The sequence below is a fragment of the Pseudophryne corroboree genome, chromosome 11 (assembly GCF_028390025.1).
Source record: "Pseudophryne corroboree isolate aPseCor3 chromosome 11, aPseCor3.hap2, whole genome shotgun sequence".
In the NCBI taxonomy this organism is placed as follows: domain Eukaryota; kingdom Metazoa; phylum Chordata; class Amphibia; order Anura; family Myobatrachidae; genus Pseudophryne; species Pseudophryne corroboree.
In genome coordinates, this window is record NC_086454.1 from 196,179,615 (window position 1) to 196,207,118 (window position 27,504).

The 27,504-nt window shown below is 48.6% G+C and overlaps 1 protein-coding gene across 1 annotated transcript in view; it reads right to left on the reverse strand.

Moving 5' to 3' along the window:
* PACS1 (phosphofurin acidic cluster sorting protein 1) overlaps positions 1-25,471 on the reverse strand; it is a 502,137-nt gene extending 476,666 nt beyond the window's left edge. The window contains exons 1-2 of the mRNA XM_063945169.1: positions 25,335-25,471; positions 23,386-23,480 (exon numbers count right to left, since the gene is read on the reverse strand). The gene's annotated coding sequence lies outside the window, so the exon portion shown is untranslated. The remainder of the gene's footprint in view (positions 1-23,385; positions 23,481-25,334) is intronic.
* Positions 25,472-27,504: the final 2,033 nt, after the last annotated feature.

Below are 27,504 nucleotides of genomic sequence, written 5' to 3' on the forward strand. Positions count from 1 at the left end.
AAGAGGCGCAATGAGGTAGCTGTGTGAGTAAGCTAAGCGACCCTAGTGGCCGACACAAACACCTGGCCCATCTAGGAGTGGCACTGCAGTGTCACGCAGGATGGCCCTTCCAAAAAACACTCCCCAAACAGCACATGACGCAAAGAAAAAAAGAGGCGCAATGAGGTAGCTGTGTGAGTAAGATAAGCGACCCTAGTGGCCGACACAAACACCTGGCCCATCTAGGAGTGGCACTGCAGTGTCACGCAGGATGGCCCTTCCAAAAAACACTCCCCAAACAGCACATGACGCAAAGAAAAAAAGAGGCGCAATGAGGTAGCTGTGTGAGTAAGATAAGCGACCCTAGTGGCCGACACAAACACCTGGCCCATCTAGGAGTGGCACTGCAGTGTCACGCAGGATGGCCCTTCAAAAAAAATACTCCCCAAACAGCACATGACGCAAAGAAAAATGAAAGAAAAAAGAGGTGCAAGATGGAATTGTCCTTGGGCCCTCCCACCCACCCTTATGTTGTATAAACAGGACATGCACACTTTAACCAACCCATCATTTCAGTGACAGGGTCTGCCACACGACTGTGACTGAAATGACGGGTTGGTTTGGACCCCCACCAAAAAAGAAGCAATTAATCTCTCCTTGCACAAACTGGCTCTACAGAGGCAAGATGTCCACCTCATCATCATCCTCCGATATATCACCGTGTACATCCCCCTCCTCACAGATTATCAATTCGTCCCCACTGGAATCCACCATCTCAGCTCCCTGTGTACTTTGTGGAGGCAATTGCTGCTGGTCAATGTCTCCACGGAGGAATTGATTATAATTCATTTTAATGAACATCATCTTCTCCACATTTTCTGGAAGTAACCTCGTACGCCGATTGCTGACAAGGTGAGCGGCGGCACTAAACACTCTTTCGGAGTACACACTTGTGGGAGGGCAACTTAGGTAGAATAAAGCCAGTTTGTGCAAGGGCCTCCAAATTGCCTCTTTTTCCTGCCAGTATAAGTACGGACTGTCTGACGTGCCTACTTGGATGCGGTCACTCATATAATCCTCCACCATTCTTTCAATGGGGAGAGAATCATATGCAGTGCCAGTAGACGACATGTCCGTAATCGTTGGCAGGTCCTTCAGTCCGGACCAGATGTCAGCATCAGCAGTCGCTCCAGACTGCCCTGCATCACCGCCAGCGGGTGGGCTCGGAATTCTGAGCCTTTTCCTCGCACCCCCAGTTGCGGGAGAATGTGAAGGAGGAGATGTTGACAGGTCGCGTTCCGCTTGACTTGACAATTTTCTCACCAGCAGGTCTTTGAACCCCAGCAGACTTGTGTGTGCCGGAAAGAGAGATCCAAGGTAGGTTTTAAATCTAGGATCGAGCACGGTGGCCAAAATGTAGTGCTCTGATTTCAACAGATTGACCACCCGTGAATCCTTGTTAAGCGAATTAAGGGCTCCATCCACAAGTCCCACATGCCTAGCGGAATCGCTCTGTGTTAGCTCCTCCTTCAATGTCTCCAGCTTCTTCTGCAAAAGCCTGATGAGGGGAATGACCTGACTCAGGCTGGCAGTGTCTGAACTGACTTCACGTGTGGCAAGTTCAAAGGGCAGCAGAACCTTGCACAACGTTGAAATCATTCTCCACTGCGCTTGAGACAGGTGCATTCCACCTCCTATATCGTGCTCAATTGTATAGGCTTGAATGGCCTTTTGCTGCTCCTCCAACCTCTGAAGCATATATAGGGTTGAATTCCACCTCGTTACCACTTCTTGCTTCAGATGATGGCAGGGCAGGTTCAGGCGTTTTTGGTGGTGCTCCAGTCTTCTGTACGTGGTGCCTGTACGCCGAAAGTGTCCCGCAATTCTTCTGGCCACCGCCAGCATCTCTTGCACGCCCCTCTCGTTTTTTAAATAATTCTGCACCACCAAATTCAAGGTATGTGCAAAACATGGGACGTGCTGGAATTTGCCCATATTTAATGCACACACAATATTGCTGGCGTTGTCCGATGCCACAAATCCACAAGAGAGTCCAATTGGGGTAAGCCATTCCGCGATGATCTTCCTCAGTTGCCGTAAGAGGTTTTCAGCTGTGTGCGTATTCTGGAAACCGGTGATACAAAGCGTAGCCTGCCTAGGAAAGAGTTGGCGTTTGCGAGATGCTGCTACTGGTGCCGCCGCTGCTGTTCTTGCGGCGGGAGTCCATACATCTACCCAGTGGGCTGTCACAGTCATATAGTCCTGACCCTGCCCTGCTCCACTTGTCCACATGTCCATGGTTAAGTGGACATTGGGTACAACTGCATTTTTTAGGACACTGGTGAGTCTTTTTCTGACGTCCGTGTACATTCTCGGTATCGCCTGCCTAGAGAAGTGGAACCTAGATGGTATTTGATAACGGGGGCACACTACCTCAAGAAATTGTCTAGTTCCCTGTGAACTAACGGCGGATACCGGACGCACGTCTAACACCAACATAGTTGTCAAGGCCTCAGTTATCCGCTTTGCAACAGGATGACTGCTGTGATATTTCATCTTCCTCGCAAAGGACTGTTAGACAGTCAATTGCTTGGTGGAAGTAGTAAAAGTGGGCTTACGACTTCCCCTCTGGGATGACCATCGACTCCCAGCAGCAACAACAGCTGCGCCAGCAGCAGTAGGCGTTACACGCAAGGATGCATCGGAGGAATCCCAGACAGGAGAGGACTCGTCAGAATTGCCAGTGACATGGCCTGCAGGACTATTGGCATTCCTGGGGAAGGAGGAAATTGACACTGAGGGAGTTGGTGGGGTGGTTTGCGTGAGCTTGGTTACAAGAGGAAGGGATTTACTGGTCAGTGGACTGCTTCCGCTGTCGCCCAAAGTTTTTGAACTTGTCACTGACTTATTATGAATGCGCTGCAGGTGACGTATAAGGGAGGATGTTCCGAGGTGGTTAACGTCCTTACCCCTACTTATTACAGCTTGACAAAGGCAACACACGGCTTGACAAATGTTGTCCGCATTTCTGTTGAAATATTTCCACACCGAAGAGCTGATTTTTTTGGTATTTTCACCAGGCATGTCAATGGCCATATTCCTCCCACGGACAACAGGTGTCTCCCCGGGTGCCTGACTTAAACAAACCACCTCACCATCAGAATCCTCCTTGTCAATTTCCTCCCCAGCGCCAGCAACACCCATATCCTCCTCATCCTGGTGTACTTCAACACTGACATCTTCAATCTGACTATCAGGAACTGGACTGCGGGTGCTCCTTCCAGCACTTGCAGGGGGCGTGCAAATGGTGGAAGGCGCATGCTCTTCACGTCCAGTGTTGGGAAGGTCAGGCATCGCAACCGACACAATTGGACTCTCCTTGTGGATTTGGGATTTCGAAGAACGCACAGTTCTTTGCTGTGCTTTTGCCAGCTTGAGTCTTTTCATTTTTCTAGCGAGAGGCTGAGTGCTTCCATCCTCATGTGAAGCTGAACCACTAGCCATGAACATAGGCCAGGGCCTCAGCCGTTCCTTGCCACTCCGTGTGGTAAATGGCATATTGGCAAGTTTACGCTTCTCCGACGACAATTTTATTTTAGATTTTTGAGTCCTTTTTTTACTGATATTTGGTGTTTTGGATTTTACATGCTCTGTACTATGACATTGGGCATCGGCCTTGGCAGACGACGTTGATGGCATTTCATCGTCTCGGCCATGACTAGTGGCAGCAGCTTCAGCACGAGGTGGAAGTCGATCTTGATCTTTCCCTATTTTTGGAACCTCAACATTTTTGTTCTCCATATTTTAATAGGCACAACTAAAAGGCACCTCAGGTAAACAATGGAGATGGATGGATACTAGTATACTTATGGATGACGAGCGACTGCCGACACAGAGGTAGCTACAGCCGTGGACTACCGTACTGTGTCTGCTGCTAATATAGACTGGATGATAATGAGATAAAATTAAAATATATATATATATCACACTAGTACTGCAGCCGGACAGGTAGATATTATGTAATGACGGACCTGCTGGACACTGTCTGTCAGACTCAGCACTGCAGACTCCTAAAGTAAGCTACTAGTATCAAGAAGATAGAAAAAAAAAAAACCACGGGTAGGTGGTATACAATTATGGATGGACGAGCGACTGCCGACACAGAGGTAGCTACAGCCGTGGACTACCGTACTGTGTCTGCTGCTAATATAGACTGGATGATAATGAGATAAAATTAAAATATATATATATATCACACTAGTACTGCAGCCGGACAGGTATATATTATGTAATGACGGACCTGCTGGACACTGTCTGTCAGCACTGCAGACTCCTAAAGTAAGCTACTAGTATCAAGAAGATAGCAAAAAAAAAAAAACCACGGGTAGGTGGTATACAATTATGGATGGACGAGCGACTGCCGACACAGAGGTAGCTACAGCCGTGGACTACTGTACTGTGTCTGCTGCTAATATAGACTGGATGATAATGAGATAAAATTAAAATATATATATATATCACACTAGTACTGCAGCCGGACAGGTATATATTATGTAATGACGGACCTGCTGGACACTGTCTGTCAGACTCAGCACTGCAGACTCCTAAAGTAAGCTACTAGTATCAAGAAGATAGGAAAAAAAAAAACCACGGGTAGGTGGTATACAATTATGGATGGACGAGCGACTGCCGACACAGAGGTAGCTACAGCCGTGGACTACCGTACTGTGTCTGCTGCTAATATAGACTGGATGATAATGAGATAAAATTAAAATATATATATATCACACTAGTACTGCAGCCGGACAGGTATATATTATGTAATGACGGACCTGCTGGACACTGTCTGCAGAATGCGTTTATAAAAACACCACACGACGAGTGTTTAACTTTTTCAGGCAGACAATCACAATATACTGGTGGTCAGCAGACAATCACAATACTGGTGGTCAGTGGTCACTGGTCAGTCACACTGGCAGTGGCACTCTGGCAGCAAAAGTGTGCACTGTACTTAAAATATGTACTCCTGCTATAACTGCTCCCCAGTCTCCCCCACAATTAAGCTGTGTGAGCAGTGAGCACTCAGCACAGTCAGATAATGATATACAGTATTACATATGATGCAGCACACTGGGCTGAGCACAGATATGGTATGTGACTGTGTCACACTGTGTATCGTTTTTTTTCAGGCAGAGAACGGATTAATTAAACTGGTGGTCACTGGTCACACTATCAGCAGCAAGTAGTACTCCTCCTAATAATATGCTCCCCAAAATTTGTGTCTCTCTCTAGTACTCTAGTCTAAACGGAGAGGACGCCAGCCACGTCCTCTCCCTATCAATCTCAATGCACGTGTGAAAATGGCGGCGACGCGCGGCTCCTTATATAGAATCCGAGTCTCGCGATAGAATACGAGCCTCGCGAGAATCCGACAGCGGGATGATGACGTTCGGGCGCGCTCGGGTTAACTGAGCAAGGCGGGAAGATCCGAGTCGCTCGGCCCCGTGTAAAAAAACCTGAAGTTCGGGCGGGTTCGGATTCCGAGGATCCGAACCCGCTCATCTCTAGTAGAAAGGACGAAAGGTCTTGAAAATGAATAGCATTAATATTTCAGCAGGTTTGAGGAGGATTTGAAGACTTCAGTGGCATTGAGTTTGAAGTAATGGGGGAGAGCATGCAGATAACAGGTTTGTGATCTGAGTGGGTTGGGTATGCGTGACCGGCGGCCAGGAGACCACCGGTCACCATACCGATGACAGTATCCCAGTGGCAGTATCCGGCGGGGGGGGCGAGATCAACAAGCATCTTGCGGGCACGGTGGTGAGCTGTGCTAGCCACAGGTTCTATTCCCACTCTGTGGGTGTCGTGGCACCCATGACTGAGAATAGTCCCTGCTAGTCAGCACGCCGACTGTCGGCATTTTAAGTGGGCGGGCTATAGGGGGAGACCGCCGGTCACATAATTACATCCCATCTGAGAGATGTAAAAGAGTGCTAGTTAATTTGGAAACTGAGCATAGTCTGGTGAATACAAGATCAAGGCAGTGGCCCTCCTGATGAATAGAGGCGTCAGTCCATTGGGAGAAGCCAAAAGAGTAGGTTAGAGAGAGTAGTCTGGAGGCATGAGCAGCAGATTTTGGACTATCAATAGCGATATTGAAATCACCCATGATGATAGTGGAGATGTCAGAGGATAGGAAGTCAGGCAGAAAAATCTTCCAGAAAGTGTGTTTGGGTTGCCCAGGTGGGTGATAAACAGCTGCAACACGCAGAGAGAAAGGAGTGTAAATTCCAACAGAATGTACTTCAAATTATGTGAGTGGTGGAACATGTGGTAAAACTGTGTATATGAAAGATTGGGTTAGTAATATTCCATCCTCACCACTTTTACTGTTAGCAGGCCTGGAGGTGTGTATGTGTATGAGTTGGTGACCACCGTGTGACAGTGCTGTAAGGTAGTCCATGTCTGATTGTGTGAGCCATGTTTCTGTTATGGCCAGCAGGTTGAAGTTGTTAGATATGAAGAGGTCATGGATGGATGTTAGTTTGTTGCAAACAGAGCGTGCATTCCAAAGGCTTATTTTAGTGATTTGTAAGGTGATGGGAGATGTTTGTGAGTTTAGCTGAATTTATGTAATGCTGTGATTCATATAAATGTGAGTGGGGCAAGTGGTTTGGGCCTGGATTTGGTGAAATGTCACCAGCTAATAGAAGCAGGAGAGAGAGATAATGCTGTAGGAGGTTTGTGAATGTGTTTTTATGGTGATGGGCTGTTGATATTATTGTCAGTGTATTTAAATAAGTAGCGAGCTGAAATGATTATATCACCCCAGTCATCAGAAACAGAACGGGTGTGGAAGGGGGTGAAAAGAATTGAATACCACCCTTTGGGGGTAATTCAGACCTGATTTCTAGGCTGCGTTTTCGTACAGCCTGCGATCAAGTCTAAACTGCGCATGCATATGCACTGCAATGCGCAGGATCGCCGCTTAGCGATGGCTTTGTGCGAAGAATGCATTCACATGGGCGATCACAAGGAGATTGACAGGAAGAGGGCGTTTGTGGGTGGTAACTGACCGTTTACAGGGAGTGGTTGGAAAAATGCAGGCGTGTCCAAGCATTTGCAGGGAGGTTTCATGATGTCAATTCCGGTCCCGGACAGGCTGAAGTGATCGCAGCGGCTGAGTATGTCCTGGGCTGTGCAGAGACTGTACAAGATCTGTTTGCACAGCTCTGCTACACATGCGTTCGCACACTTGCACAGCTAAAATACACTCCCCCAGTAGGTGGCGACGATCTGATCGCAGCAGTGCAAAAATCGCCTGCTAGCAATCAGGTCTGAATTAGGCCCTTAGTGTTCTAAACAATTTGTGTATGTAAACGCTTATTCACCAGCACAGCTGACCCTAGATTGCATGTAAAGGCAGTGCCAGATTAAGGTTCACATGGGCCTGGAGCTGAAATTTATGAAGGGCCTATTGTGTGCCTCAGAAGGAGGTGTGGCAAGCGCTGTGGTGGTGTGAATAGTGATGTGATATGTGTACTGTGGTCTAAATATGGCGTGTGGCCTGTGCCATGAGTGTGGCTATCTCCATGAAGATCATAGCTAGGGCCTACCTTCAACCAATTAATAGTTAACTGTAACAAGAAAAAGTTTGTGGCTACCATATAACACAGAGCATCAGTGACCGCCATATCGTGCAAGGAGCATCACAGTGACCACCATATAATACAGAGAGCTGTATCAACATGCACAGAAATAGAAAGGGGGCAATGGTGGGGCAAAACAGAGCAGATGTGGAAAGATTAGAAAAGATGGGGCAATATGGAGCAGACACCACTTACTGACAGACACACTTACTGACAGACACCACTTACGACACATACACCCCCTACTGACACAGATTCCACTTACTGACACAAACACACTGATACAGACACACACACACACACCACTTATTGACACAGACTTACTGACACATACTAACACACCTTACTGACAAACACTGATACGCAGATTTATTGACACAGACACCACTTACTGACAGATACCCATTACGGACACATACATCACTTATTGCCACATAAATACTTAATGACAGACACCCCTTACTGACTCACAAATACACCTTGCTGACAGATACCACTTACTGACTCAGCCACCCCTTAATAAAACAGATTCCATTTACTGACACAAATGCACACTTACTAGCACATACAAACTGACACACCTTACTGACACAATCACATTTACTGACACAAACAGCCCTTACTGACAAATATCACTTACTGACACAGACACACTTACTGACACAAACACACTTACTGACACAGACACTTCTTACAGATACCACTTACTAACAGACACCCCTTACTGACACAGATTACACTTACTGACAAACATACTGACCTTACTTTACAGCCGCAGCGCTCAGAAACTGTCAGATAGAGCAGGCCTACAGTATTGCAGCAGCTCCTCACGTTTCCATGCCTGCCCCCTCTACCCCTGCAGGCTGCGCAGCCAGCAGTGCCGTAACTAGCCATTTTAGCGCTGTGTGCAAGAAACGACAGTGGCGCCCCCACATGTAAGACAGGGGCAGTGCGCGCCGCAGGCGCGCGAAAAATTTATAGGGGCGTGGCTTCACGGGGGAAGGGGCGTGGCCACAAAATAACAGCAATTCATACTACGGTGCACAGTAGTCTACATTATTCAAATTACGCTGCACAGTAGCGCCACTACACCAGGTAGAGCCCCTTTTATACATTACAGCAGACAGCGTCCCCCTTTTTACACATTACGGCAGCCAGTCCCCCTCTTTACACATTGCGGCAGCCAGGCCCCCTCTTTACACATTGCGGCAGCCAGGCACCCTTTTTACACATTGCGGCAGCCAGACCCCCTTTTTATACATTGTGGCAGCCAGTCCCCCTTTTTACACATTGCGGCAGCCAGGACCCCATTTTACACATTGCGGCAGCCAGGACCCCCCCTTTTTACACATTACGGCAGCCAGTCCCCCTTTTTACACATTGCGGCAGCCAGGACCCCTTTTTACACATTGCGGTAGCCAGGACCCCATTTTACACATTGCGGCAGCCAGGACCCCCCCTTTTTACACATTACGGCAGCCAGTCCCCCTTTTTACACATTGCGGCAGCCAGGACTCCATTTTACACATTGCGGCAGCCAGTCCCCCTTTTTACACATTGCGGCAGCCAGGACCCCATTTTACACATTGCGGCAGCCAGGCCCCCTTTTTACACATTGCGGCAGCCAGACCCCCTTTTTATACATTGCGGCAGCCAGGACCCCTTTTTACACATTGCGGCAGACGGTGTCCCCCTGAGAGAGAGAGAGAGAAAGAGAGAGAGAGAGAGAGAGAGAGACATACTTACCTTTTCCCCGCTGACAGGCTCCTCGTGCAGCTCCCTCTCGGTGCAGGCTGTGTGAGGTGAGAAGGAGGAGGAGGGAGGGGGAGCAGGGAGCCGCAGCAGCGCTATTTGATTGGTAGTAAGCGCCGCTGCAGCATCCCCCTCTCCTTCTGTATTGGTTGCCTGGCGCTGCTGTGGATGCTGGGATGAAGGAACCGCATCCCAGCATCCATAGCAGCGCCGGGCAGCCAATACAGAAGGAGAGGGGGATGCTGCAGCGGCGCTTACTACCAATCAAATAGCGCTGCTGCGGCTCCCTGCTCCCCCTCCCTCCTCCTCCTTGAACCCGGCGCTGGTCTCTCTCCTCCAGCGCGGCGCACGGCGCACACAGAGGCGGCATGTAATGAGTCAATTTGACTCATACATGCCGCTGGCCGTTGCGCCCCCAGGGCAACTGCGCTGTGTGCCAAGCCCCCTTGGCACACACGTAGTTACGGCCCTGGCAGCCAGTGTGAAACATAAGGGGAGTAAGAAAATGGTGCTCCTTGAAAACTATTCTTTCAAAGTCTGCCAGAATGCAAATACTGGTTATTTATACCACTTTCAGACAGAAAAGTCTGAAGGTCCCGGCAATTACCTGGCATTTCAATGCCAGGTCATTTTGCCGAGACCTCCCTTACCCCCCTTTCACACAGACAAACAAATTACCGGGTCGAAAATTTCGACCCGGTAATTTGCAGATCAACACGGTATTTTGTCTGTGTGAAAGGGTCAACCCGTGTCGAAATTCCTGTGTCTCCGACCCTGGTCAAATCCAGGGTCGAAGTCCTGGGAATTTCAACCTGGGTCGACCTTTTCACACAGAAAAAGGACCCGTGTGTTTCATGAAATTACCGGGTGGAACTGCTTCACCCGGTAATTTCATTTTCTGTCTGAAAGGGGTATAAATAAGTCCACTCTGAAAACACAAATTAGGTAAATACATGGGATGTAGTTATGTGACTGGCGGTCAGGAGACCGCTGGTCACATTACCTCCCCCTACATCCCGCCCATGAGAATCCCGACAGTCAGCATGCCAACCAAGAGTGACTATTCCCACCCGTGGGTGTCCACAACACCCATAGAAGGGGGAATAAAACCTGTGCAAGGGGCTTGTTGCCTCACCCCCTGCGCTGGCATTCCCCAGCCGCGATCCCGCCGGAGGTATGCTGAACGGCGGTCTCCTGACTGCCGGTCACGCATACCCAACCCAAATACATGAACATTGGTCTTTTTCTCTGGTAATTAACTTTTTCTGTGCCTAGACATCGTACATGTGAGCAGTTTATGACTATTTGAACTACAAGTGTTGGGGTTGGAGGGTAGCTATCAATCCGTATCCTGTACTCCTCGCCATCATACAAGGCACATACAGTACTCCTCGTGTTTTCCTGCTCAATGCAGAGAAGGAGGAGACGGGAGAGTGGGAGGAGCGTCTGGGGGAATCCCAGGCTGCCCCTGACCTAGAAGATGAGTCAAGCACAGCCCGGAACAGATGTTCAGCTGACAGCTGGGGGCACAGGGCTGTTCCCTCCATACTGTGGCGCTCTACATTGTACAGTGTTATTAATATATGTCACACTCACCTTACTGTTATTACTAAGAGCACACAGAGGCATTCGGAGGAAGGGGCACGGACGCCCGACGGTCGTGGAAACGCGAGTGGTGAGGCCAATGACTGCGACTGCTAGTCTGAGTAAGCTCTCAGCCTGAAGTCACAGAACTGCGATCGGATCGCAGTTTAGAGATCGCAAATGCAGGAAGGATGTGTTTTGCACCTCCACCTGCATTTGCATTGGTAAGGATTACATTTGCAAAGCTTTGCACATGCAATCATTACTGAATTAGGCCCTATGTTCCCTATCACATGTACACGCACACACACTAGGGTTAATTAATCTGTGGGAGGAAACCGGAGTACCTGAAGGAAACTCACGCACGCACGGGGAGAATATACAAACTCCACACAGTTAGAGCAATGGTGGAAATCAAACCCACAACCTCAGCTCTGTGAATAAATTGAATCATCTATAACTTTATGACATACAAATGACCTTTTATAGGAGAAAACTCTATAATACACAGATCAACGTCATGAGTTCCATTCTATGACATAAGAGCAATATCAAGCACATCGTACATTAACAGCAATAACAGCTTTGTTTAAAGAAAATCACCATAAAACTTGTGGAAAAAATACATAATGGGGGTAATTCCAAGTTGATCGCAGCAGGAAATTTTTTAGCAGTTGGGCAAAACCATGGTGGTCATTCCGAGTTGTTCGCTCGGTATTTTTCTTCGCATCGCAGCGATTTTCCGCTAATTGCGCATGCGCAATGTTCGCACTGCAACTGCGCCAAGTAAATTTGCTATGCAGTTAGGTATTTTACTCACGGCATTACGAGGTTTTTTCTTCGTTCTGGTGATCGTAATGTGATTGACAGGAAGTGGGTTTTTCTGGGCGGAAACTGGCCGTTTTATGGGGGTGTGTGAAAAAACGCTGCCGTTTCTGGCAAAAACGCGGGAGTGTCTGAAGAAACGGGGGAGTGTCTGGGCGAACGCTGGGAGTGTTTGTGACGTCAAACCAGGAACGAAACTGACTGAACTGATCGCAGTTGCCGAGTAAGTCTGGAGCTACTCAGAAACTGCTAAGTGTCTATTCGCAATTCTGCTAATCTTTAGTTCGCAATTTTACTATGCTAAGATTCAGTCCCAGTAGGCGGCGGCTTAGCGTGTGCAAAGCTGCTAAAAGCAGCTTGCGAGCGAACAACTCGGAATGACCACCCATGTGCACTGCAGGGGAGGCAGATATAACATGTGCAGAGAGAGTTAGATTTGGATGGGATGTCTTCAAACTGAAATCTAAATTGCAGTGTAAAAATAAAGCAGCCAGTATTTACCCTGCACAGAAACAATATAACCCACCCAAATGTAACTCTCTCTGCAAATGTTATATCTGCCCCCCTGCAGCAGGGACGTGCAGTCAGGGGAGGCAGGAGAGGCAGTGCCTCCCCTGTGATTAATTATTAAGATAATACAAAGAAGATACTTATGACACATATTCTGTGTCAAAAGTATTTTATTTATATTATGTTAATAATTTTTCAGTTGAAATGGCTGTTGAAATGTATTTGTGCGGCACCGAGAACGGTGCCTCCCGCTCTCCATTGTTATCGGCCGGAAGCAGGGGGCGGGGACAAGCAGAGGGCTGTAAAAGCCCATTGAAAAAACTAATGGAAGCGGCACCTGTCCAAGTGCCGCTGAACAGCAGGGGCGTGCTTTCAGCGTATCTGAAAGCACGCACATCACTGTGACAGCGGTAATTTTGGTCCTGTCACCACCTACTAGCTCCTACCTTCTCCCATGTCCCATCCCCGCTCCACTCCTCAACTGCCCCCGGCTCCCACGGCTCACAACTGCCCGGCTCCCGCATGAAAAGCAGCGGCTCACAGCCGTCCAGCCGCCCGCCGCCGCCAGCCCGGCTCCCGTCCCCGCCCCACTGATAGGTCAAAACTGCCCGGCTCCCGCATGAAGACCCGCGGCTCACAGCCGCCCGCCGCCGCCGCCAGCCCGGCTCCCGTCCCCCGCCCCACTGATAGGTCAAAACTGCCCGGCTCCCGCATGAAGATCCGCGGCTCACAGCCGTCCAGCCGCCCGCCGCCGCCAGCCCTGCTCCGGCCCCCCGCCCCACTGACCGCTCATAACCGCCCGGCTCCCGCATGAAAGGCCGCGGCTCACAGCCTCTCAGCCGCCCGCCGCCGCCAGCCCGGCTCCTGCCCCACTGACAGCTCAGTCTGGAACTAATGGAGGAGAGTGTCAGTGTGGGGACGTGTGTGTGTGTAAATGTGGCTGCGTGTGTGTGACTATGAGCATGTAGATATGTGGCTATATGTGTGGCTATTTGTGTATAAGTGGTATAATATGTGTGTATGCCTGTTTGTAAATGTGGCGGGTTGTGTATTTTTATATATGTGTTTGTATGCGTGTATATGTGGCTTTGTGTGTATACCTGAACTGGGCTGAGTGGGCGGGGCAATATGATCTTTTTCACCTCCGGGCGTCTGGTATTAACTTACGCCCCTGGCATGCTGCTCACCGCCGCCAGCCGCCCGCCGCTCACCGCCACCAGCCACCAGCTGCTCACCCGCAACAAATGGCGGTTAGAAGGACCTCATCGCACCAAAGGACTCCTTATCACCGCCGCTGCCCATGGGTGCCTCCGCCGACCACATTCAGGTAATGTTCCCCTGCTGTCACCCTCTCTCCCTGTCGTTACTGTCCCTGTCTCTACTGTCACTCTCCCTGCTGTCACTGTCGTCACACTCTCTGTCTCTCCCTGCCGTCACTCTCTCTCTCCCTGCCGTCACTCTCTCTCTCCCTGCCGTCACTCTCTCTCTCTCCCTGCCGTCACTCTCTCCCTGTCTCTGCTGTCACAATTTCGGCTCATTCAGTGTGCTACTATGTGAATTTCGGCTCATTCATTGTGCTACAATGTTAATGTCGGCTCATTCAGTGTGCTACAATGTTAATGTCGGCTCATTCAGTGTGCTACAGTGTGACTGTCGGCTCATTCAGTGTGCTACTATGTGACTGTCGGCTCATTCAGTGTGATACAATGTGAATTTCGGCTCATTCAATGTGCTACAATGTTAATGTCGGCTCATTCAGTGTGCTACAGTGTGACTGTCGGCTCATTCAGTGTGCTACAATGTGAATTTCGGCTCATTCAGTGTGCTACAATGTGACTGTCGGCTCATTCAGTGTGCTACAATGTGAATGTCGACTCATTCAGTGCGCTACAATGTGACTGTCGGCTCATTCAGTGTGCTACAATGTGAATGTCGGCTCATTCAGTGTGCTACAATGTGAATTTCACTCATTCAGTGTGCTACAATGTGACTGTCTGCTCATTCAGTGTGCTACAATGTGAATTTCGGCTCATTCAGTGTGCTACAATGTGAATTTCGGCTTATTCAGTGTGCTACAATGTGAATTTCGGCTCATTCAGTGTGCTACAATGTTAATGTCGGCTCATTCAGTGTGCTACAATGTTAATGTCGGCTCATTCAGTGTGCTACAATGTGAATTTCGGCTCATTCAGTGTGCTACAATGTGAATTTCGGCTCATTCAGTGTGCTACAATGTGAATTTCGGCTCATTCAGTGTGCTACAATGTGAATTTCGGCTCATTCAGTGCTACAATTTGAATTTCGGCTCATTCAGTGTGCTACAATGTGAATTTTGGCTCATTCAGCGCGCTACAATGTGAATTTCGGCTCATTCAGTGTGCTACAATGTGAATTTTGGCTTGTACCGTGTGCTATAATGTGAATTTCAGCTCGTACTGTGTGCTATAAGGTGAAAGGGGCACCAGTACTAGATAGTATAAGGGGTTCTACTACACTGCACACGCCCCCTATTGGGTGACCACGTCCACTCTTCTGGAGCTCGCGCGCCGAAATAATTGCATCCTTGACTTTTGCATACCGTCACTTCAAAATTTCCAGTTCGACCACTATATATATATATATATATATATATATATATATATCTATCTCAGTGCCTCCCCAGCCAATGACCTCACCGCACGTCACTGCCCTGCAGTGCACATGGTTTTGCCCAACTGCTAAAAAAAATTCTGCTGCGATCATCTTGAAATTACCCCCAATGTGTGACCATGCAGTTAGCCCCATAGATTGCCAGGGCATACCAAAATGATGCCAATACCTTGGGTTAAACAACATGAACAAATTACATTTTTGTGTAATTTCCCTATAAATATTTATACAGTATTTAATTCTTATATGTCACCTGCCTTCACTCCTTATATAACGTCTGATGTGTACAACCTGTCCCTTTTTATGCTTAATTAATGTGTACTTTATGTCACATGCTCTCCGCTTACATATTTATATATATTTTAGTTGTACCCCGGTCTCCTCTTATATATTTAACGTGTTCCCTGTCCACCATTACATATTTATCTTGTGCTTCCAGTTCTCCCTTTTATAGTTCACGTATGCCCCTGTCCCCATTAGAATATATTGCTCTGCCACCTGCACCCCACCTATTTATATTTAAGTTGTGTCTCCTGTCCCCCCTTAAATATTAATTTAACTAGTGCCCACCCCTCTTATATATTTAACTTATGCCGCTATCGTATCTTAAATAAAATGTTAATGTATGCTTTTATTAATTTATGCCACATACCCCTTTACATATTACATTTATTGTCACTTGCCCCCCTTATATATATTTATTTACATTGTACCCAGATCCCCCCTTTCATACCTAAGTTGTGCCTCCTGATCTTCTTCATATTAAACTTGTGGCCCTGTTCCTCCTTATGGGCGGGATGTACTAAAGGGAAAATGCGGTAAAACACCTGTTTCCGGGGTTTTACCGCATTTTCATATGTACTAACCCCAGGCCACCGGGTTTACGCCGCAGAGGGTATCATCATCTTTTGATGGCGATACCCTATAGAAGCAAATGGGCTTCTTACCGCCGCTGCATCCTCGCTCACGACGACCTCCCCATCCCGGCATACCTGTGTGCAGTAAGTTGCTAGTGCGGCCCCCCTCCTCCTTCTCCCCCACAGCACAGACTTGTCTCCTTCCGGCTGCAGGGGGGAGGAGGAGGAGCCCGGGGACTCCCTGCACACATCACCTCCGTGTCTGGGAGGTGACGGAGACCCCCGCCGACCCCTGCAGACAACATCGCAGGGGCCTCCTATACCGCATTGCGATGTTAATCACATATGTTAGTACATAGGTGATTAGCGGTGAGGGGTGGCGATTAGTGATAGTACATCCCACTGTATATGTTTATGCAACTTATGCCCACTATCTCCCCTTTATATAACTTGAGCATCATGTCCCCCCTTTTAAAATATAATTCACTTATGCCCCCTGTTTTCTTACATAATTTATGTACTGAGTTTGTGGCACCACCCACCACCTATCTTGCTCTTCTCCTGTTCTGGCTGTTACATTTCTTATGCGCACTGTGCACTGTGTGCAGCCCCACACCAGACAGGGCGCAAGGCTTTACAGTATGTGCTGCTGCCAGTGAGAAGTCGGATGACGGGGGCGGGGCTTCGGCTGTATGGGGCGGAGCCTCAGAAGGGCCTGGGGGCGGAGCCTCAGGCAGATTCATGCCGGTGAAGCCAGTCTCGGTCAGGTCCTGGGGTGGCCGGGACTTCAGCCAGCCGAGTCGGGGTCAAGGTGACCGGGCAGACGTGAGGTGAGTGAGCTGCTGCTGATGACAGGATTTTATTTTCCTGTCATCACTGGAGCGATCCTGTGGGCCTATTTTCAATGGGGGGCCTGGAGCTGCAGCTCCATCCGCCCCACTGTTAATCCGGCCCTGTGTAAAGGTGTTATGATATACCAAATTCACATGAGACCCCTAGAGTCACTCTAGCAAGGTCTTCATGCCACTAACAGTCACCCGCTGTTCCCATAAAGCAAGTGCACTTACCAGTACGTAAGTGACTGCTTGGTCTTATGCTCAGAACAGTAAGGCCCTATGTAATTCGTAAGGTAATCATGAGGTATAGGGTACAAATCAGTAGCGGCTCTTGCCACGGGCAAGCAGGCTTTTTGCCCGGGGCGCTGCTACCCTGAGGGCGCCGCCGCGTTGAGCCGCTACTGATCCACCCTCCCTCCCTACTCGCTCCCCAGTTGCAGCGAGCGCCGTGTGCGCCCGCTGCAGCCGGCGTCGCTGACTGACGCTAGAGGTCAAAATTGACCCCTAGTGTCAGTGCGGCTCTGCTATGGGAGAGACGTCATGGCGTATCTCCCATAGAGAGGAAGCAGCGCCCGGAGACAGCAGCAGCAGCGGTCCGGAAGCAGGAGCGAGGCTGGTAAGTATTGTGGGGGTTTTTCTAGGGTTTCAAAGCAGCGCTACTACAGGGGGCACATACTGGGGGCACTACTACAGGGGCACAGCTACAAGAGGCACAGCTACTGGGGGCAGATCTACAGGGGGCACATACTGGGGGCACTGCTACAGGGGGAACAGCTACTGGGGCAAATCAACGGGGGGCACAGCTACAAGGGGCACAGCTACTGGGGGCACTGCTACAGGGGGCACTGCTACTAGGGGCACAGCTACAGGGGGCACAACTACTAGGTGCATAACTACAGGGTGCACTGCTACAGGGGGCACAGCTACTGGGGGCAAATCTACAGGGGGGCACAACTACTGGGGGCACAGCTACTGGGGGGCAAATCTACAGGGGCACAACTACAGGGGACAGATACTGGGGGCACTGCTACAGCGGCAGTGGCGTAAGTTCGTCCCAGTTGCCCGGAGGCAAGATAAATATTGGTGCCCCCATATTTCCTATATCAAGATAAGTGTGTGTGTGTGTGTGTGTGTGTGTGTGTGTGTGTGTGTGTGTGTGTGTGTGTGTGTGTGTGTGTGTGTGTCAGCAGACACTTTACTGATGGAGCTATTTGCTCCTGTAGAGGAAGCACGAGAATGCTAACTATATGAAGTTACGTGTAATTGTCAGAGAAGTATCTTCATATAGTTAAAATTCTCAGATTTCCTATACAGACACAAACAGCTTCATCAGTAAGGTGTCTGCTTCCAGTGTAATAGGTCATGGGTTCTAATCCTGGGTATGACACTTGTAAAATGTGTACAATAAAGAGGGTGTGATTTGTAAGGTGCAGGTACCAGTGAGGAAGTCGGCCACTAAAAGATAGCGGCAGCTATCAATTAACTTAATTCACTGGTGTCACAGAATGGGAGGAGAGGTGCCCCCCTTCAGAGCGGGAGCCCGGCGGCAGATTACTCAGTTGTCTCCCAGTGTTCTGCCTCTGTACAGGGGGCACTACTAAAGGGGGCACTGCTACAGGGGGAACAGCTGCTGGGGGTACAGCTATTGGGGGCACAGCTACAACGGGGCACAAGTACAGGGGGATAACTATGAAGAAGCCACGCCCCTGTTTTGGGGCGTGCGCCCTTGGCGTGCACCAACTGTATTTTACCTGGAGGCGGGGAACGGGGGGCGCCACAGGAAACTTCCGCCCTGGGCGCCACAAGGTCTAGAGCCGGCTCTGGTACAAATTGTAGACATGCTGGAAACTTAGGAGAAGGACCAGCTTGCAGGATATGCTAAAGTTAAGGCAAGACCAGCTTGCATGATTTGCTGGAGTTAGTGTAGGACCAGTTTGCAGGATATGCTGGAGTTGGAGCAGGACTAGCTTGCAGGATATTCTAGAATTGGAGCAGGGCCAGTCTGAAGCATATGCTGTTGTTAGAGCAGGACCAGTTGCAGGATACTGGCAGTAGATGGAGCACACCAGTCACACAGGATTCTAGCTCACAGTAGAATGGAACCAGCTTAACAGAATTCTGACAGTTTGTAAAGCAGGCCAGTTACACAGGAGCCTAGCTGTCGGTGGAATGGAACCAGCTTAACAAAATACTGGCAGTTGGTGAAGCAGGCCGTTCACACATGATTCTAGCTGGTGGTGGAAAGGAACAAGCTTAAGATGATACTGGTAGTTGGTGAAGCAGGCTAGTCACACAGGATTCTAGCTGGTGGTGGAATGGAATGAGCTTAACATGATACTGGCAGTTGGTGAAGCAGGCCAGTCACACAGGATTCTAGCTGCCGGTGGAATGGAACCAGTTGGACAGGATACTGGCAGCAGGTATAGCAGGTCAGTCATACAGGGTTTTCCAGGAATCAACAGGAATACTGAGACAGACAGAAGGTTACAGGCACCAAGAACACAGACCAGAGGCTCACACTGCAGGCATAAGCTATAACCAGCAGGTCCTGGCAGGGCTGACTGCAATATAAAGAGCAGAGGAACCAATCCGGAGTCTAGCTCAGCCAAGCCTCAATTAATGAGTACTCCATGCAGCTGAAGTGTTGCATGTTTAGAGGCAGCCACATATGCCCCTTTGGCCACCAGGCATCTCCGTTGCCTAGCGACCAGCAGGAAGCTGCCGTCCGGAAGTACTATGACATTCGGTCACCTAACAATGACCGGGACCTGCAGAGAGGATGAGCTGCGGCGGCTCGCAACAAGATCATACGCGCTAGTGATGTGCACCGGAAATTTTTTGGGTTTTGGTTTTGGATTCGGTTCTGCGACCGCGTTTTGGATTCGGACGCGTTTTGCCAAAACCTCCCTGAAAATTTTTTGTCGGATTCGGGTGTGTTTTGGATTCGGGTGTTTTTTTTACAAAAAACCCTCAAAAACAGCTTAAATCATAGAATTTGGGGGTCATTTTGATCCCATAGTATTATTAACCTCAATAACCATAATTTCCACTCATTTTCAGTCTATTCTGAACACCTCACACCTCACAATATTATTTTTAGTCCTAAAATTTGCACCGAGGTCGCTGGATGACTAAGCTAAGCGACCCAAGTGACCGACACAAACACCTGGCCCATCTAGGAGTGGCACTGCAGTGTCAGACAGGATGGCACTTCAAAAAAATAGTCCCCAAACAGCACATGATGCAAAGAAAAAAAGAGGCGCAATGAGGTAGCTGTGTGACTAAGCTAAGCGACCCAAGTGGCCGATACAAACACCTGGCCCATCTAAGAGTGGCACTGCAGTGTCAGACAGGATGGCACTTCAAAAAAATAGTCCCCAAACAGCACATGATGCAAAGAAAAAAAGAGGTGCAACGAGGTAGCTGTGTGACTAATCTAAGCGACCCAAGTGGCCGACACAAACACCTGGCCCATCTAGGAGTGGCACTGCAGTGTCAGACAGGATGGCACTTCAAAAAATAGTCCCCAAACAGCACATGATGCAAAGAAAAAAAGAGGTGCAATGAGGTCGCTGTGTGACTAAGCTAAGCGACCCAAGTGGCCGACACAAACACCTGGCCCATCTAGGAGTGGCACTGCAGTGTCAGACAGGATGGCAGATTTAGAAAATAGTCCCCAAACAGCACATGATGCAAAGAAAAAAAGAGGTGCACCAAGGTCGCTGTGTGACTAAGCTAAGCGACCCAAGTGGCCGACACAAACACCTAACCCATCTAGGAGTGGCACTGCAGTTTTCTAACGAGAGGATGAGTGCTTCCATCCTCATGTGAATCTGAACCACTAGCCATGAACATAGGCCAGGGCCTCAACCATCCCTTGCCACTCCATGTCGTAAATGGCATATTGGCAAGTTTACGCTTCTCATCAGACGCTTTTAATTTTGATTTTTGGGTCATTTTACTGAACTTTTGTTTTTTGGATTTTACATGCTCTCTACTATGACATTGGGCATCGGCCTTGGCAGACGACGTTGATGGCATTTCAATGTCTCGGCCATGACTAGTGACAGCAGCTTCAGCACGAGGTGGAAGTGGATCTTGATCTTTCCCTATTTTACCCTCCACATTTTTGTTCTCCATTTTGTGTGGAATTATATGCCAGTAATATATCAATAGCAATGGCCTACTGTACCGTACTGCTATATATTATATACTAGTGGTCAGTAAAATTATGCACTGTCCTCCTACTATATATACTGCGCACAACAACTAAAATACACCACAGGTATGGATGGATAGTATACTTGACAACACAGAGGTAGGTAGAGCAGTGGCCTACTGTACCGTACTGCTATATATTATATATACTGGTGGTCAGCAAACTGTGCAAAATTGAAATGCACCACAGGTATGGATGGATAGTATACTTGATGACACAGAGGTAGGTAGAGCAGTGGCCTACTGTACCGTACTGTTATATATTATATATACTGGTGGTCAGCAAACTGTGCAAAACTGAAATGCACCACAGGTATGGATGGATAGTATACTTGACGACACAGAGGTAGGTAGAGCAGTGGACTACTGTACCGTACTGCTATATATATAGTTATACTGGTGGTCAGCAAAATTCTGCACTGTCTTCCTACTATATACTACAATGCAGCACAGATATGGAGCGTTTTTCAGGCAGAGAACGTATAACACTGGTGGTCACTGGTCAGCAAAACTCTGCACTGTCCTCCTACTATATAATACTGCTGGTCCCCAGTCCCCCCAATAAAGCAATTAGCACACTGAGCACAGATATTTGCAGCACACTGAGCACAGTCAGATATGGAGCGTTTTCAGGCAGAGAACGTAGATATTTGCACTTGCAGCACACTGAGCACAGATATTTGCAGCACACTGAGCACAGATATTTGCAGCACAATTTGCAGCCCACTGAACATAGAAACTGAGAGGACGCCAGCCACGTCCTCTCACGATCATCTCCAATGCACGAGTGAAAAATGGTGGCGATGCGCGGCTCCTTATATAGAATACGAATCTCGCGAGAATCCGACCGCGGGATGATGACGTTCGGGCGCGCTCGGGTTAACCGAGCAAGGCGGGAGGATCCGAGTTGCTCGGACCCGTGAATATAAAGGTGATGTTCGGGCGGGTTCGGATCCCGAGGATCCGCACCCGCTCATCACTAATACGCGCACGCAGGGAGGTGGTTTCCGAGTACCTAGAAACCCCCCCTGCTCGCCGATCTATCGCCACAGCTTACCGATTTTTATTTATATATTTTTTAACTAAGCCCCATGCTGTGCGGCTGCCGGTAGCTGCCTCCTATCACACTGTGACTGACTGACTGACTGAGGAGGCAGGCTGTGGCTGTGCGGCTGGCAGAGTGTGTAGGAGGAGCTGCTGTAGCTGCAGAGGCAGTGTGTGCAGCTTCTCCCGGGCAGTTCTCCCGTCCCATGTGACTTCTGTATCAGAGCTGGCCAGAGTCGGGTGAGGCAGAGAGCAGCGAGCAGGTGTGTGCATATACCGGGGCTTAGTTATGCTGGACGGGTGAGGCACCCATTGTCCTGATGTTTGAGGTGGAGGGGGACATGATGTGTGTGTGTGTGTGTGTGTGTGTGTGTGTGTGTGTGTGTGTGTGTGTGTGTGTATGCTATATGTATGTGCTATGTGTGTGTATATGCTATATGTATGTGCTATGTGTGTGTATATGCTGTATGTATGCTATGTATGTGTGTGTATATGCTGTATGTATGCTATGTATGTGTGTGTATATGCTGTATGTATGGGCTATTTGTGTGTACATGCTGTATGTATGTGCTGTGTGTATATGCTGTATGTATACATGCTATGTGTGTGTGCATATGCTGTATGTATGCTGTGTTTGTGTGTGTGTGTGTGTGTGTGTGTGTGTGTGTGTGTGTGTGTGTGTGTGTGTGTGTGTGTGTGTATATATATATATACTTTTATGTATACATGCTATGTGTGTGTATATGCTGTATGTTTACATGCTATGTGTGTATATGAAAATGGAGTATATAGAAAACTGCTGCGCCCTTAGCGGCTGCAGTGGGGGTACACTGTGGGTGTCACTCTACACCCGATAAAAGACAGAATAAAGAACAAATTGAGTTTGGCTCCACCGCGCACTGACAAAAGTCTAATTAAGTAAGTGAGGGAACAAAGATGGTCTAAAAATTACAGAAGAAAAGAGCATCCCAACAGTGTTCCTTGAAGTGGTATTCTCACTGGAAGTGCAATCTTCCTAAAGTCCAACGTCCCTCAAAAGAAAAAATGTTACAACAATGTCATGTGGTCTAGCTTCACATGTGCTTCCTCAATTTCCTTAGGGGATGATGGTGTATGCGTACCGTACTCATGTCTAAGTGTGAAATTCTCCTCATGTAAAGGTATCTTTCATTCTTGAATCTTCCCACTGAGGTAAATGGTCACGCACAGCGTTTCTTGTCTTATAAGATCTCAAGGAAGGGGAAAGGAATCCAAAAAAACAGCCAATCTGATAAAATTCACATCATAAGGGTATATTCCCTCTCTTAAAATTTCTTTAAATTTACTTTCAAGGTAAGTATAGAGAACGTACCATACTTACATCAGTAAGTACTGGTCAACATATACAGTATAGCGGTTTCTTTAATAAGACACCCAATATGTTGTCAACCGAGATTTTAGGGATGTGGGAACACTCTAGGAATGTGGGCGTACCCTACTCACAGTGTTCGATGTGTCAAGACGTCCGTAGCGGTTCCTTTTTATACGTCTTGAGTCCTCAATTGTGACTCACAGCTCCTCCCAATCTCACGAGTATCCTGCATATATATGGAGGAAATAATGTATCAGGAGTGTAGAATATGGTATTAAAATTAAAAATGTATTTATAAAAACTTCATACATAGGTAATAATAAAACAAGTGGGCAGCACCATTAAAGTCGGTCTAGGTGGATGTTAAACCCAATTCCAGAGAGTAAAGAAGTATCTGGATTACCTCACCTCTAAAAAGGATGACCTAGAAAGTCCTCAGGTGTCCATACAGTGACGTGCGGTGAAGTCAGTTGCTAGGGAGGCACACATGGGGGTGGAAGGGGATCTTTACAGTATAGTTTGGGTGAATAAAACCACAGTATAACGCAAGGCTCACACGTTGCCACACATCAAAACAGAAAGAATTCAGCAGCTGAGTCTAGTTATAAATATGCAAATATCCATGAAGTAGTGAAAAGAGTGGAGAAATGGACCAGTGAAGTTGCCCATAGCAACCAATCTGCTGTGTAGGATGCCTTTCTCAAGTACATTCTGTAAAATGTAAGGGAGATGCTGATTGGTTGCCATCGACAACTTTTCCACTGGTCTATTTCTCCACTCTTTTCACTACTTCACAGGGGCGTTTCTAGAGAGGAGGAGGCCCGTGTGCAGACTCTGGCTGGGCCCCTCCTCTCTACCTGACAGCGCTGTGTAGACTCTGGGCACTACGGTCCCAGAGTCTACAGTGCCAGCGCAGATCTCCAGGAAAATGGCGCGGCAGCCATTTTCCCAGTGATTTACCTACTGCGCATGTGCGAAACACTGGGAAAATGGCGCCGCATCATTTTCCCAGTGATTTTGACTGCGCTGCTGCTGTGCTGCAGGACTCCGGAGGGTAAATATTTCTATTAATGGGTGCAGGGTGTGCGGTGTGGGGCCCCCTGGACCCCCCCCCCCCCCCCTGCACACACTGCACCCATTATAAATACGCCAGTGTTGTTTCATGCATAGACACCTTAATAAAAGGATTTCATTCAAGCATAGATCTCAGTGTTTTATAATTGCTCAAATGTTACGACAGAGTGGGGCCCATTTAGTATTGTATATTTGTGGCTATATCCCCAAAAACACCCATTTTAGGGAGTTAGCCACAAATATTAAGTATCCCCCGAATGTAAGAAGCAGTGACCGCAGCCTGCTGCGATCCCTCCATTCCGTCAGCAGTCGCATCCCCCATATGTTTCTATGTTATGCTGCATGATTTACCAATATTCTTAATGCAAAGCAATCCCGATATTGGCTGCTGCCATTGATGGTGGTAGTCCATTGTAGCCTATGGGCTACACACTGCACTTGTAGCCAGTAGAGGATTCCCCCGGAACCCTCCCTGGAAGAGGGCGCTGTGCAGTGTGGTCTTAGCTGACCACACATGCACAGCACCCCCGGCAGCCGTCACAGCACATCACTCCCAGCATGCTAATCGGCGGCTAGCGATGCTGAGTCAGGAATTAGCGATGCTGAGTCAGGAATTAAGGTTGACCCCCTGCATATGCAGGTAGGCTGCAGTGGCCGCGTGTGACGTCTTGTTGTAGCTGCCCAGAAAGCGCCTCCGTTGTCCGGACCATACCATCCCAACGCCATGTCGCCGCCCCTCCACTAATGTCCATTTACATAGCAATCGCTTTCTTCCAAGATGCGATCCCTATAAGAACGGTACCGCACGCGCGCTGCGCATGTGCAGATGGCCAGAATTGCTGCTGAATGAGCTCTTTAGTACAGTAAGGAGCAACTCTATCCTGTGTCTGTGAACAAAGTTATGGAGCTGAGGGTTACTCACCCTGTATTGCTGTCACCTATGTAAATGCCGGTCATATAGTGCAGAGTGGCAATGATTGATGGTCCCTGGCTGCTAGCTGCTTACCTTTCATGTACACAGAGCTTGCGTCTCCCATGATGGTATCAGTCTCCTCCAGACAGGGGTCAGGCACATGTCAAATGCTGTTTGTGAAACAGCTGAGGCTGAAGAAAGTCTGGTGTTGCCAGGAATCCTTGCACTGCTTTGGCTGCTCCAGTGTGCTCGGGTGCTTCCGCATTAATCACAGTAGGGGGCGTGGCTTAATACAATTCTCAGCCCTCTGGCCAGTTACTCAGAACCAGGGCAAGATCTGCTGTCCTATGACTGACAGGGGGCGTGATTTCATCTGGGCTGAAGGCACAGCCCCGTCAATGAGGCAGCGATATAGCTGCCTCTTTCCTCATGTTTTTCAATGGGCTTTTAAAGCCCGTGGCTTGGCCCCGCCCCCCGCTTCAGACGGTTGCCAATTATCAATGGGAGGCAGAGATCCTGCTGCCTCGCATAAACACTGGACTGCATTTACAGGGCAATGATTATTATAAAAATGCAAAGAAGATATTTATGAAACAGAATATGTTTTATAAATATCTTCTTTGTGTTATTTTACTCATTATGACAGGGGAGGCACTGCCTCCCCTGACTGCACGTCCCTATAGCCCTCTCACCAACGCATGTCGACCACAGTTTTTGTCAAGGTATGTGTTGAGGGCATGGTTGTATAATTGTAGGCAGGAAGTCCTTTATCTGGGGCGAGATTAGTAACATCGCATAAAATAGAAAATAAATTTACATGTAAAGGACCTTATAAATATATATACATATATTCCATATTTCTCTTACGTCCTAGAGGATGCTGGGGTCCACATTAGTACCATGGGGTATAGACGGGTCCAACAGGACCATGGGCACTTTAAGAGTTTAATAGTGTGGGCTGGCTCCTCCCTCTATGCCTTTCCTACAAGACTCAGTTTAGAAAATGAGCCCGGAGGAGCCGGTCACAGCTAGGGGAGCTCCATAGTTTTTCTAGTTTTCCTATTGTTATTAGCGTTAGGCACAGGGAGGCTGCTGGCAACAGCCTCCCTGCTTTGTGGGACTAAGGGGGGGGGGGGGGGGGGAGTAGTGTCCAACCCTCCGAGGTTAATGGCCACTAGCACCGCTGACAGGACACTGAGCTCCTGAGGGTGTCGATCGCAAGCACCTGAGGCGACAGCTCGATCCCGCAGCACTACCGCCACCCCCTAACAGAGCCAGAAGGCGTCGGTGTTGCGTTGGACACCGGTGACCCGACAAGCGGGGATCCGGTGAGAATGGCAGCATCAGGGTGGGAGCGCAGCGCTGCAGCTGCGCTCCAGAGGGCTCAGAGGTACAGAGTGCGTTGCTGTGAGGGGCGCCCTGGGCCAGCGCAAGCACCCTTAAACTGGTCATAGCAGCTATCAGGGACACTGTACTACTGCTAGCAACATTTACCTCAGGCCAGTATAATGTTACAAAGTGCGGGAAGAAGCACCATTTTAGGGGGGGAGCTTCACCTCAGAGCGGATCCAGCACTCACCAGCACCATTTTCTCCCTGCAGATCACACTACTGAGACGCTGACAGGGAGCGCTGACCCTCCACATAATTCCAGCTATCCTGTTCGGTACCAGGGGGTTATAGAAGGGGGGGGGGGGTGGAGTGATTGTTAATAACATTACTGTGTAGTCTATTAAGGTTGCACAGTCAGTGCCAGGCATTTATTATATATCTGTCTACTGGGGCGCTGTGTGGGCTGGCTTACATAACTCTATGTCTCTCTGAAGGTACTGGGGGAAACTGTCTGACAATTTTTGTGTATGTGTGTTTGTGTGTGTGTATGCTATATATCCCTCATTGCCATGTCTAGGGACTCTGTATCTTGTGCTGCAGAGTATGTATATTCTCCAGAAGTCTATTCCATGAACTCAGGAATGCAATACACTGTCTCAGCCCTCTGAACCCGAACCCAAGTGGGTGGCTTCTATTAAGGTATGATATCCCAGATTTCATCTAGGATAGCTAATTATGAGACTGAAACACAGGTTTTAAAACAATCTGTGGAGGTTTTATCGTATTCAGCTCCCACTACCTCATCTAAGTCCCCTAGTTTATGCCCCCAAAAGCATGCACTTGCCCAAGTAATGCAAGTCGACACGGATACCGACTCTGATACGGATGACGGTGATGGGGACATACTGCGGGGGAGGCATCCCTTGCTAAGG